General features: G+C 43.7%; 1 protein-coding gene across 1 annotated transcript in view; it reads left to right on the forward strand.

The window, feature by feature from the left end:
- The window catches only part of LOC129173822 (ras-related protein Rab-26), a 93,071-nt gene that overhangs the window by 32,352 nt on the left and 46,456 nt on the right, over nucleotides 1-14,263 (forward strand). The window lies entirely within an intron of this gene.

Raw genomic sequence — 14,263 nt, forward strand, 5'->3', positions numbered from 1 at the left:
TATTGTAGCGTCGCTGGGAGCACGTCCTGTTCCCAGCCTACTTTTTGGTAATGTTTTGGTGCAAATGGTCTTAAAGTTACATGTTTGACCAGGAAATAGCAAGCTCAAAAGAAGACAGCTTTTTTATGTGGAACAACTGACAGTTTGTGTGGATCTTGTGAATGATTGTTACTGAGCTAGGACTCAGTAATTAAAGTCTACACACGACGGCTTCATTGATTGAAAAACAAAACTTTTTCGTGCATGAAGCTTCTACTTGAGTCGGTAATTTGGCCGCTATATGCGGTCAGATATTGACCAAGGGAGACAAAATGGGTGGCGACTGGCCGCGTTAGACAGGTGGCTGCTATACACAGGGTCTATAACATGTAAATTTGCTGGGGGGATTTTTCGGTGGCTGCTGGTGGCCGTTCTATAAAGGTGGTCGCTAAGACAGGTTTGACTGTAATTCTGATGTTCATTGCCTTCCTACTTGTAAATTAATGAATGACTTAATTAATACCCTCCTCCGTGAATCACCACCTTACCGTGGTGGAGGGGTTTGTGTGCCTGAGTGATCCTAGGAGCTATGTTGTCTGGGGCTATATGCCCCTGGTAGGGTCTCCCAAGGCAAACAGGTCCTGGGTGACGGGCCAGACCAAGAGTGAATCAGAAGACCTTTATGAAGAAACACACGAGAAGAGACCGCACCTCGCCCGGACGTGTGAGCCAGGCCTGGGGGAGGGGCTCGCAGGCGAGCGCCTGGTGGTCAGGCTCTCACCCGTGGGGCCCGGCCGGGCCCGGCCGAAAAAGCCACACGGGATCTCCCCCCCGTAGACCCACCACCTGCGGGGGCAAGCATAAGGGTCTGGTGCATTGTGCTTTGGGTGGCGGTCGAGGGCGGGCGCCTAGGCGACCTGGTCTTCGGCGGCCAAATCTGGTTCTTGGGACATGGAATGTCACTTCTCTGGCGGGGAAGGAGCCCGAACCTGTGAGAGAGGTTGAGACATTCCGACTAGATATAGTCGGACTCACCTCGACCCACAGTTTGGGTTCTGGATCCAAACTCCTCGAGAGGGGTGGACCTTGTTCTACTCTGGAGTTGCTGCTGGGGAGAGGCGGCGAGCTGGTGTGGGCTTATTAATACCCCCCGGCTCGGTGCCTCTGTGTTGGAGTCATCCCTGGTTAACGAGAGGGTCATTTCCCTACGCCTTTGGGTTGGGGAAAGGGTCCTGACTGTTGTTTGTGCGTACGCGCCGAACGGCAGTTCAGATTACCCAGCCTTCTCGGAGTCCATCAGAGGAGTGCTGGAGAGCACCCCAACTGGCCACCGCAAGGTGGTCGGTGCCAGTCATGGCAGCAAGCCCGGAACCCCATGGTGGAAACCAGAGGTCAGGGCTGCTGTCAAGCTGAAGAAGGAGGCCTATCGAGCATGGATGGCTTGTGGGACTCCTGAAGCAGCTGATAGGTACCGGCAGGCCAAGCGGCACGCGGCTTCGGCGGTGGTCGAAGCAAAAACTCGGGTGTGGGAGGAGTTCGGTGAGGCCATGGAAGACGACTTTCGGTCGGCCTCGAAGAGGTTCCTGCAAACCGTCCGGCGCCTCAGAAAGGGGAAGCAGTGCCCGGTCCACACTGTTTACAGTGGCGCCTGCTGACCTCGACTGAGGATATAGTTGGGCGGTGGAAGGAATACTTTGAGGCCCTTCTCAATCCCACTGACATAACTTCCATGGAGGAAGCAAAGGCTGAGGACACAAACGCGCACAGTTCCATCACCGTGGCTGAGGTATCTGGGGTAGTCAAAACGCTCCCCAGTGGCAAAGCTCCGGGGGTGGACGAGTTTCGCCCTGAATTCCTCAAGGCTCTGGATGTTGAGAGAATGCCTTGGCTGACACGTCTCTTCAACATTGCGTGGGAGTCGGGAACAGTAGCTCTGGATTGGCAGACTGGGGTGGTGGTCCCTCTTTTCAAGAAGGGTGACCGGAGGATGTGTTCCAACTATATGGGGATCACACTCCTCAGCCTCCCTGGGAAAGTCTATTCCAGGGTGCTGGAGAGAAGGGTACGACCGTCAATCGAACCTCGGCTACAGGAGGTGCAATGTGGTTTTCGTCCTGGTCGCGGAACACTGGACCAGCTCTACACCCTTGCGAGAGTACTGGAGGGTACTTGGGAGTTTGCCCAACCGGTCTACATGTGCTTTGTGGACCTGGAAAAGGCATTCGACCGCGTCCCTCGCGGTGTCCTGTGGGGGTGCTCCGGGAGTATGGGATTGGTGGCGCGCTACTACGTGCCATTCAGTCCTTGTACAACCGGAGCAGGAGCCTGGTTGGCATTGCCAGCAGTAAGTGAAGCCTGTTTCTGGTGAATGTTGGCCTCCGCCAAGGCTGCCCTTTGTCACCGATTCTGTTCATAATTTTCCACCTCAGCTGGCTCCGGCATCTAGCCCGGATGCCTCCCGGATGCCTCCCTGGTGAGGTGTTTCGGGCATGCCCAACCGGGAAAAGGCCCCGGGGAAGACCTAGGACACACTGGAGGGATTATGTCTCATAGCTGGCCTGGGAATGCCTTGGTGTCCTCCCGGTGGAGCTGGAGGAGGTGGTCGGGGACCTGGGCTTCCCTACTAAGACTGCTGCCCCTGCGACCCGGACCCGGATAAGCGGAGGAAAATGGAATGGAACTTAATTAATACCTTTCTGACAATTAATTAGATAAATAATTTTTATCTTTATGGTATATATACACCGTACAGGCAATTATCACAGGCAATTGGAGGGTGTCCAGTAGGATACAATGTAGTTGTCTGGGACTGTGCATTTCTAGTTAACTGTCCATTTCTGACCTTCATGATACAATACACTATTTTAGTGCGAGTTATTTGACTTTAGTGTGTCCACAGTGTGAACTACTGTATTTGTATTTTGTCATGCCAAAACGTTTGTTGTTGTGTTTCATAGCTCTAAAAGTTTCAAGGATACAAAACGGGCCCAGATTTCCACCCCATTAACACACCATTCATAGTGGTGTACAGTAATCCCTCGTTTATTAGTGTTAATTGGAGAGCAGTCTGCACACAGCTTAAGAAGCTGATCTAATGAGGACCAGGTGTGCCCAATTAGCTCCTCATAGCGGCTCGAGGGTGTGCTGCAACACATGGCAGAAAGAGGGCAGCAAAGCAGCACACAGATCATGATAATAACACCTCTATTGTCATCTTTAAAATAACAGTAAATAAGCCATTTAAGACATAAATAAGACTCATGCTCGTGTGTGTTGCTATAAATGTGTTCCCCTTGGGGACCTGACTGATGCACAGACAGGAAGTGACTTTGGGGGTTCAGAGTTGAGTTTCAGCTTAGCGTGGGTAGCCTGTTTTATTATTAAGATTATTGTGTTATTATTATTATTGTGTCGCAAGATAATTTAAACCTGCAGCAAAAGCCTGTTGTTCCAGCAATCAAGTCTGGTGCTTGTCTCACTGAATTATTACTGACACCTAGTGACCAATGTAGAGTACTACAGTCACAATGTTTTCTTAACGCCTTGTATTTTTGTACTTTAGTTCATCGAGCCATGTTTTTGCTTGAAAATACTTAATTTAGGCAAAAAATACATTTGCTTAAATAAGCATACATACTGTATACAGTCATGGAAAAAATGATTAGACCACTCTTGATTCCTCAGTTTATTGATCCATTTTAATGCCTGGTACAACTAAAGGTACATTTGTTTGGACAAATCTCATGACGATAACAAATATAGCTCATAAGAGTTGAATTTAAGAGCTGATATCTCGCAACTTCCGTCGTTTTCTTGATGATAACCAAAATCACTTAAGTTCTTTAAAGTTTTTACATGAATAGCTATAGCATTGCACTGCCAAAAAATGTAACTCTTATGAGCTATTTTTCATTGTTGTATTTGTCCAAACAAAGGTACCTTTAGTTGTATCAGGCATTAAAATGAACAAGAAACTGAAGAAGCAAGGGTGGTCTAAACATTTTTTCCATGACTGTATATATTTTTAAGAATAGGGTTTATTCAACCGAATGGTTGTTTGTCTATGTGTGCCCTGCGATTGGCTAGCGACCATTCCAGGGTGTACCCCGCCTCTCGCCCGAAGTCAGCTGGGATAGGCTCCAGCATACCCCTGCAATCCTAATGAGGAGAAGCGGCATAGAAAATGGATGGATGGATGGGTTTATTCAATCACGAAACAGCATGAGTTATTAATATACTTGAAAAAACATGATAGTGAAGCTGCAAAATTTTAACCATGACGTGGCGAGGAACGACTATACCTTATTTTTGAGAACGTTGAGCAGTTTAGCTTTGTAGCCATCCACCCATTTTCTATGCCGCTTGTCCTCACTAGGGTCGCGGAGGTATGCTGGACCCTATACCAGCTGACTTTGGGAGAGAGGCGGGGTGCACACTGGACTGGTCGCCAGCCAATCGTAGAGCACAATTGCCAATTTCCAATAGAGTCACCAATTAACCTAAAATGCATATTTTTGGAACGTGGGAGGAAACTGGACTACCCGGTGAAAACCCATGCACGCTCGGGGAGAACATGCAAACTCCACACAGAGATGCCCAAACGGAGATTCAAACCCAGATCTTCCTGATCTCCTGACAGTGTGGCCATCATGCTACCCAGGATACAATATACACAGCATGAAACGGAATCTTCACAAAGGTCTACATTTAAAAAAAAAGTACTGAAAGCCATGGCAGTGGGAGAGTGATTGTAATAGCCTAGAAATGTAGAAGGCTTGTTAAGACAACTAAAGGTGGTGTACTTAGTTCTACACAAGATGTCTTGCAACATAAGGTGTTATAGTGATAATTTGACTGTGGGAGTTAATTACTATAGAGAAAGAGTGCAGAAGGGCGCTAGAGGTGTGATCATATCAGTGGCAGCAATCTTTCTGTAAAAAACCAGTGAAGACACAGTCAAATGTGAATCTTTTGTGGGAATTTAAAAACAAATCTTTACTGAGGTGGGTGACAGTGAAACAAGGAATAATCCACAAGGTTTAGACAGATGGAGATATGCACAGTACTTCCCATACTATTAACCACTGCAATACAAGACTTCCAAGGGAATAGTCTGTGAATGTTTAGCAAGAAGTTGGGGGAAAATGGTGAAAAAAACGCTTGAAGGAAAGGTCTGAAAGGAAAGGTCTGAACTAAAATGTTTGAGCGAGGTTGAGGTTAAGACTCTGGTATTCAATTGAAGGATGCAGCTGTGCATAAATTCTAAAGCAGAACCCCCCCCCCCAAAAAGAAGCGGTAGTGGGGAAAGAAGAGGAACAGAGGGTGAATAATCCAGGATTAGCTGGATTACTACAAAAAAGCACAATGTGAGCTGTTCCCAGCCAACCAGAGCAACAGAGCAATAGATTGGGAAGAGGGCACATGGTCTTTCATCGCCAGCTTACAAAAAGAGCATCCCTCCATGCAGTCATTGTCCCTATTTGCATTCACTGGTTTTCAGTCACTTGAATTTGACTTGTGACAGTACTTTGTTAAAGTTAGTAGGCATCAGACTTTGTTTGTTTAGTATATTTCAAAATGAATTCAAGGTTACATAGGAGAACATCTCATGTTTACAGGTTCATAAATGTCTTCTCCATATCACCATTCCATTCCATTTTCCTCCGCTTCTCCGGGTCCGGGTCGTGAGGGCAGCAATCTTAGTAGGGAAGCCCAGACTTCCCGGTCCCTGACCACCTCCTCCAGACATAATGAGACATAATCCCCCCAGCGTGTCATAGGTCTTCCCCGGGGCCTTCTCCCGGTTGGGCATGCCCGAAACACCTCACCAGGGAGGCGTCCGGGAGGCATCCGGACTAGATGCCCGAGCCACCTCAGCTGGCTCCTCTCGATGTGAAGGAGCAGCGGCTCTACTCTGAGCTCCTCCTGAATGACCGAGCTCCTCACCCTATCTCCCGCCACCCTAAGAAGAAAACTCATTTCAGCCGCTTGTATCCGCGATCTCGTTCTTTCGGTCATGACCCAAAGCTCATGACCATAGGTGAGGGTGGAAACATAGATCGAACGGTAAATTGAGAGCTTTGCCTTCCGGCTCAGTTCTCTCTTCACCACGACAGTTCGGTACAGCGACCGCATTACTGCAGACGCTGTGCCGATCCGCCTATCGACCTCACGCTCCAACCTTCCCTCACTCGTGAACAAGACTCCAAGATACTTGAACTCCTCCACCTGGGGCAGGACCTCATTCCCAACCCGGAGGGAGCAATCTACCCTTTTCCGACTGAGAACCATGGCCTCAGATTTGGAGGTGCTGAGTCTCATCCCAGAAGCTTCACACTCAGATGCAAACCGTCCCAGTAAACGCTGCAGGTCACAGCCCGATGAGGCCATCAGGACCACATCGTCTGCAAATAGCAGACCATATCACATATCACAGACCATATCTCCATATCACAGCAATCACTAATACATTTGTAAATTTGGCAACTTCTTATGTTTAAAATACAGTCATCCCTTGTTTATCACAGTTAATTTTTTCCCGACCCGACCGCGGTAAGTGAATTTCCACGAAGTCGGATTCCTTATTTATAAATGTAGTTAGAGCATAGATAACCTGTTTAAGACCTTCTAAATATGTTTTTAGCATTATTAGAACCATCTAGACATGAAATAACATTAGGGAGGCTTCAATCAGGGTTTTATGCTGCCGATTCCGGTACCGATCATCCAGGACTGAAATTGGCCGATACTGATACCGATCACATGGATTAATTATACATTTTTCAATTTATTTATAATGAGTGCTGATGGCTGAGGGTGCCGTATTGAAAGGGGAAAAGTCAGGACAATTCCAAGGTCCCTCGACTGCCGGGGGGCTCAAAAATAGGTCATTTATAAAATTTGTAATTAATTAATAAAGGGGGGGGGACGTGATTTTTATCATGGGACCCAGAGTTCCTGGCTGCAACCCTGCTACTGGCTATATGATATGAAAAAAGGAACCATAAAATCACTGTAACGTAGACAAAAACATTGTACTTAAGACAACTCCTGAAACTTCCAAAGGATGAGACACCTTCTTTGTGGAGACTTTGGCGAACTTCCACCAGTGAGAAAGGCTGCTCTCATCTGATGAATTGAATTTTAATTTGGGTTATTAACTTAGCCGTCTGACTGTCACACACATACGGGTGAGTGACCGCGTTAGCTGTTGTTTGACGTGAGCTCCCGTGAGCCAATCTGCGTCAAGTGTTGTTCTTCAAATGCCTTATGAAAGCTTTTTACCACCGGAAGATAGCTTTTGTGGCATGTGTTAGCAAGTAGGTGGAATGATTGCTTTTGCTTTGAGGGAAAGTGGGAGGACCCAAGATGTTAGTTAGTGCAAGACACTACACTGCACGAAAGGATCGCTGCGGGTGCAATAGTACTAGCCACAGGTGATCGGCTTTGAAAGGCATTGATCACGCATTTTTTTACGGAAATCGGCCGATACTGATCGGTGGCCGATCTATCCTTAGTATTACCCAATATAGTTGACATAATAAGGGAAAACAAGACATCTTAAGCATAAATAAATTATTACATAGACTCACACGTTAGCATTGACAGGATACTTGGTGACCCTTGTATCATCAATGTGATGTCCCTGATATTACTGCAATGGCGCAGTGATCATTCACACAGAAGCTGCTGTCAGCCACAACTCAAGCCAGTCACTGGCACTCTCCACACTGCTAACCACCATGCGAGCACTCAGCAACTCTACAGTAGCTCGCTGACATAACACACATCACTTACCAGGTCCCGCCTCTTAAAAGTACACACATTGTCACAGATACAGTGTTGCCTCTCTCCATCGCAGTTCACCTTTTGCAGCCTTGCTGTTCTGCATATTTTTTTAGTGCAATTTTAATTCTTTATTTTTGAAGTGTATGAATGCACGTTGTGTTCTGGAACCTGATTGGCTCACGGACAACCCGCGCATTGTGTTCTGCGTCCTTATTGGCTAAGAGAGAAGGCACCCATTGTCTCCTGCGTCCTTATTGGCTAAGGGAGAAGCTGCCCATTTTCTTCTGTGTCCTGATTGGCTGTAGACCATTGTAAATCAATCTCCTTCATGCCACACGTCCGCATTGGCGTGTCTCCTATTGTGTTCATCGCTAGCAAACAGCTTGCAGAGGCTCTGAAGTCTGTATGTTTGCAAGTTTTCTCCCCGACAAAACCCACAATGTCGACAAAACGTTCTGATGACCATTGCACAAAAAGTTGGACTTCTGGACATGCTGAAGAAAGGTACAAGTTACACGGCTGTAGGGCACCATTACGTAATAAATTAATATTCGGTTCGAGAAGGATGAGGGAAATAAGACGACAGCGGGAATATGTTTTCGCAAGGTTCCAAAAACGGTACCGGGACGAAGAGGCACGATCAGAGGAGTGAAATAGGTGTGAGTCAATAATTTCTTGTGTCCAACCTTGTAGGTTCATCATTGAAATTCAAACAAAGGTTTGAACTTTGAGAGGGTTTAAAGAAGAGAGAAATGTGAGAAAATGTTAATGCCTTTCTGAGAAAAGTTAAAGTGTATGTTGAGGGGTTTTACAGCCTTAAAATAATTGTCAAAAAAATCATGCTGGCTACGTTGCGGATTTCACTTATTGCAGGCTAGTTTGGGAACCTATCACCCACAATAAACGAGGGAACACTGTATTACACGACATATAACATCTTCTAAATGCCTTATATTTGTATTTTCGTTCATTTAGCCATTTTTAGGATTGGATATGCTTAATTTGGGCCAATAATATGTACAGTTTATATATATATATATATACATATATACAGTATATATACAGTAGTACCTCGCATAACATAAACCTCCTTTTACATAAATTCCACTGAACATAAACAATTTATGTAAAGTTTTTGCATCGTATTACAGAAGAAATTCCATATAACATAAAGCGTCAAGTCAGTGCAAGTCTTTTTTTTTTTTCAATCAACTTTATTAAAGCCTCTAGTCGGTGCAAGTTCAGACTAACACTTGGTGACGCCTTCTGACGCATCACGCTCTCATTGGCTGATTTTCGGGGCATCGCCTCCGCTCTCATCTCATTGGCTGATTATCGGGGCACCGCTTACGCTCTCATCTCATTGGCTGATTATCGAGACACCGCCTATGCTCTCATCTCATTGGCTGAGTTATACAGCACGTACGTGAGTTTGTGTGAGAGACAGGCTTGTCCCTTCAAACTCCTTCCTCTTCGTAGTCGCCCTTAAACTAACTTAAACAATTAAGTTAAGTTACAAATTAAAATTTTGCACACACCATTATCGTGTAGGGCGTGTGCGTTTGTCTGGAGACCAGCTGACTCTTAGACTCTTTGAGTCATGTTTCGACTCAGGCTAGTCCTCCTCCTCCTTCCTGCCTCCACTTGCGCTCCTGATCAAGACATCTCATGAACGGTACGATTGTTTTGGTTTTTCAGTTTTATTCATTTAAAGTAATCTTATGTATTACCTTATTTTATATTGGAATGTTACTGTACTATGTTTATGCTAACGTTTTCTTATATTTTCCCACCATATTTGGTGGAGTTTTAATATTTTGAAGTGCCAAAGGGGTGAGTTTGGGAAGATCTTGGAACGGATTAGGCTATTTACATGTATTTTACGCTTCGTATAACATAAAAACCCTATAACATAAAGGTTCTCGGAACGGATTATTTACGTTGTAGGGGCGTCTACTGCATATGTGTATGTTTTTACTACAATGGCTTGGCCACCGATCAATATTGGCTGATTTCCATAAAAAACATGTGATCGGCTTATGCCAATAAACACCTTTCAAAGCAGATCATAAAAACCGATTGGTGTGTGGCGGCAAATCCTATATGTCTGCTGTGTCACACAGGTTTGCCAACAAAATGATTAGTCTCATATTGAGTTTGACACAGTCTACGCCAATCAATGCCAGGGTGTTTGATCACTTTCTTATCAAAACTATCTTCCTTCGACTATTCTTGTATCTTTGTTTACACGCTTTGTCTAGCACTGGCTGTCGTTTGCATTGGCGGCAGCTAGCTACAGTAGCGAGCTAGAGTTATCCTCCTAGCTTCTGTTTTTCAGACTCCAAATGTGACATTTTACCACACTGACATTTTGTTTGTAAGACAAACAAGCAATGCAGTTAGTTCGGCGCTCGTTTTTGTCCCAAGGGTAAGCCACAAGTGGATATCACGTTCATGGTGTACGTATTGTGGCGTAAGTGTCACTGAACAACTTTACTCTCTTGTTGTCGTTATACTAATTATGTCTTGTCCTCAAAACACTATTTGTGTGTGAATGCTTAATGAACATAAACACACAGTGTGTCCAGCCTTATGATGGTGATAACATCACTGGGGTGCCAGCTGATTTTGAGAAGCTCACAAAAGGTCAAAGAAAATTTGCTTCACATCTTAGTAGTTTTTTAGTATAACTTTTGACTGCAGACTTTATGCCTTTCATATAATGAAAATGGCCACAAAATAGCATAAGGATGAAGGCCACACTGTTTGAGTGGAGATGTGCTTAGGAAAATAAAGCAGTGTACAATTGAAATGTTGCCAGTCATAAATAAACCACAAATAGTTGACAGCTGTAATAGTGATGAAAGCTAGAGACGCCTGGGTTCAAAATCATTATTGAACAGTTTATTTCCCATTTATTCGTATTACTCCAAAACATTTTGGTTTGTGTCAAATCATTAAAAAATTGTTTTACACAAAGGCAGAAAAAGACAATTCGCCGAAATGTTGTTTTTTTTTTAAATAATTACCTATTTGCCAGGGGCCCTTGGCATTGTCTAATGGTGCCCCTGGCCAATACAACTCATCATAAATACATGGAAAAATGTACAGTTAATCCATGTGATCGGTATAGGTATCAACCGATCTCACTCACGGATGATCGGTATCAGAATCAGCAGCATAAAACCCTGATCGGAGCATCCCTAGTTTTGAATTTTAATTAATTTCTTTAAAACCGCAATAGAGTGAGGGAGCGATGTTTGAACCACGATGTAGCGAGGGATGACCGTACACTATTCACAAAGGCTAGAGACATCGGGCTCCTGGGCCAAACCCCAGGGCGAAGCCTCATTTTCCATCATTTTACGGAAAATGTCCTTCATTTTCAAATGCAAATGTTGACAGTTTATATTAAAGCATGTAACCCAGACTTAAGATAACCAAAGATAAGTTACGCTTTCAAAAACTACTCCTCTCAGACGGGTTTTAAATCTGTTTTTATTCCCCTTAGAATCCTGGCAATACATAATGTCCAACTACAGCTTTTTACCTGAATATTAACACCGGAGTTTGTACTTGTGTAGTTTTAAATGTGTATTGGAGTTGTTCATGATGAGGAAAGACTCTTCTATGGAATTTTGAGGCCGGTCAGTAAAAAATGAGTAAGTGTGAATGTGTGTACCGTAATCAGGATTTGATTGATTTTCTATTAAGCCTTTGGAGTTTTTGCCAAGTTCTTTTAGTTTGACAGTGGGGCTAAGTGGGTGCTCATCTTATAGAATTTCAGTTGCACCCAAGGCCACTTAGAAGAAATTACCTTACTCTCTTTTTGAAATGATGGTCTCAGTAACAGCAATGGAAGACATTTGTCTCTGTCAAATGAGAGTCTACATTAGATTGTGTAGCCCAAAGAAAGTAGAACATTATTGTTTTATTCCTACAAACACATATGTTCATTCAGTGGAGCATCCCGATACCAGGGGTCAGCAACCTTTATGATCACAAGAGCCATTTTGCCTTTTGTAAGTTTGAATCTTTTTCAATTTCACCTGTTTTAACAGACTCCAACAAACATGAATGTAGTGTACATGTGTAACGGATGCCAACTAGTGGGGTTGTGATAGTATGTTGGTTAAACCCCACAACCTGACACCTCAAGAAATGTGCAGCACAGTGAATTGGCTGCCTGTTTCATTTAGCTTGCTGACCAATGCTGCTCCACTTACAGTAACTAGTGGCCTTATGTGGTCGCCGGTTCGAGCCCGGCGTGTGCAGGGCTGTACTGTAGGTATGACCACTGTGTAGACCACTGAACAAAAAGGAATCTGTCCGTGCAGAATTAAAACTGTATTTTCTTCTGAGATGGTTCTGGTTTCGGGGTGAAAAGACGTCGCTGTCATGTCTCAACGAATGCAGGCAGCTGCGGCTTTCCCTCCATTGCTCGTGCTCATCCAATCATCAGTCAGAACTTAGCCATGATGCATTCAAAGTCTTACAGAAAGTCTGAAATTTTTAACTCTTTTCAAAAATGCGCATTTTCCTCACTCGGGTGCGAAGGGAGTCACAAGGAGGCTGAAGAGCCGCGTGTTGCCGACCCCTGCCATATACTTTTATAATACAGGGTCAGGCAAAATGATCTGACACATTTGTAGGTTAAATAAAAGGCAAATAAAGTAAAGAAACAAGAAAGTGTTTTTATTTTCGAAAAGTACATATAATGCCATTCTGTTTCATTCTGTTTTAAAAATTAAATCAGTCAAATGGGATCCATTAGTGTCCACACATTCAATGCAGATCCAGTAGCTCTGAAGTTGGTATCCCATAACAAGATGGTGTTTCAAGCTGGTACGGGATCATGTCTACCAAGATTGAAGTGCAAACGGAACGCTCGTTGTGTTGCAGTTACAGATTTGTTTGTTTTGATAAACGTTTCCACAATGAAAGCGCGATGCTCACCAGTCCAATCCATGGCAGCAACTGAAAGAGAAACGAAAAACAATGGCATTATAAAGAAACAAAGCAAAATGGCATTATATGAAAAAAATGGCATTATATGTAGTTTTTCGAAAATAAAAACACTTTTTTGTTTCTTTACTTTATTTGCCTTTTATTTAACCTACAAATGTGTCAGATCATTTGCCTGAACCTGTATTTAAACATGACTTGAGTTCATTTGTGACCAACAATCAAATTATTCATACAGGAGATAAACATGCAGTATTAACTTATATTACGGCCAAGGCAGGTCATACCATCCTCTACCATTTGGTTAGCAGACTAATAGAAGCAGAGAGGAACACGCTTCTAAAGTACTCAAAGACACACTCTAAAATGCATACCCTTTGGCTTGATTAATAACTTACTTTCCTTCTTTATGTGCCTTTTAACAACTTACCATTCACGCTATACATAAGAAGTGTCAGAAAAGTAATGGGCCTTCATGCTACTGTATTCATATTTATTAGCCTTATTCAATTTCAGCACTGTGTGTAATCTATTAATTCTGCCATTGACTCCCATCCTTGAAAGCTATATATTTCAGCTATTTTTTCTCGTATGACACTTTTATAAACGTGGAAGAATTATAATATCCATCTAAGAGCACCTCCAGCAACAAGCGCAACAGAAGCTGACAAAGCAGTCAGCAAACTCTCGCAGGACTTCATCATAGAACGTTGCCTGCAGAGACCTCAGAGCACAAGTCGGCATACCTAAATCTGTTGTCTACTCAAGCGAGAGCAATTGTGTATACTCCCAATAACTTCAAGTTCTGTCAGGAATAACTGTTGGATCATCAGACGTAGGTGACAGCTATTTGGAAGATTTGTCTCTCAAATCTTCACTCCCCAAAAAAAGTTTGGTGGATGTGACTAGATTTAAGCATGCAGAATTATTGCCGTTTAAGGCAATGTATTCCACTGTGACCATTTCAAACATTGTGATGCATATGCACAGGTATCACTACGGCACATTAGACAGGCTCAAGGGTATCTTTATAGGTTTTAGGCCAACGATTTACAGCCAACTATCCTTTTTAATGTCATCATTCGCACTGCAAACCTGTCTTTCTGCATGCACTTCGCTATGTTTTTGTGACTTTATATTCAAGGCATGCCAGAAACGTTAAAAGATATCGTGCATCCAGGAGAAAAAAAAGGATTTTCACGCTTGATTTTTCTCTTTGCCACAGCAACAGAATCACTCAACCCAAACGCAGTTAAAGAACAAAATGTGTGGTTTGTTTTTCTCTGCCCAAACGTGTATTCTTTCTGAAGTAGGCAAAAGATTAGATTGATTGACAAAGAATGAGAGGTCAATGAAAATGGATGTTATGGCACAACTTAACAGTAGGAATGAGAATAATACATTTTTGCCGAGTCCGAGCATGAAACAGGTACAGCTCGTCATTATCCGTCTTGTAAGGAAGGGAAATCTTCATTGGTATGTATTCACTCTTCACGCTCTGTGATTGGCCACTCACATACAGCGACCACCC

The sequence above is a fragment of the Dunckerocampus dactyliophorus genome, chromosome 2, assembly GCF_027744805.1.
Source record: "Dunckerocampus dactyliophorus isolate RoL2022-P2 chromosome 2, RoL_Ddac_1.1, whole genome shotgun sequence".
Lineage (NCBI taxonomy): Eukaryota > Metazoa > Chordata > Actinopteri > Syngnathiformes > Syngnathidae > Dunckerocampus > Dunckerocampus dactyliophorus.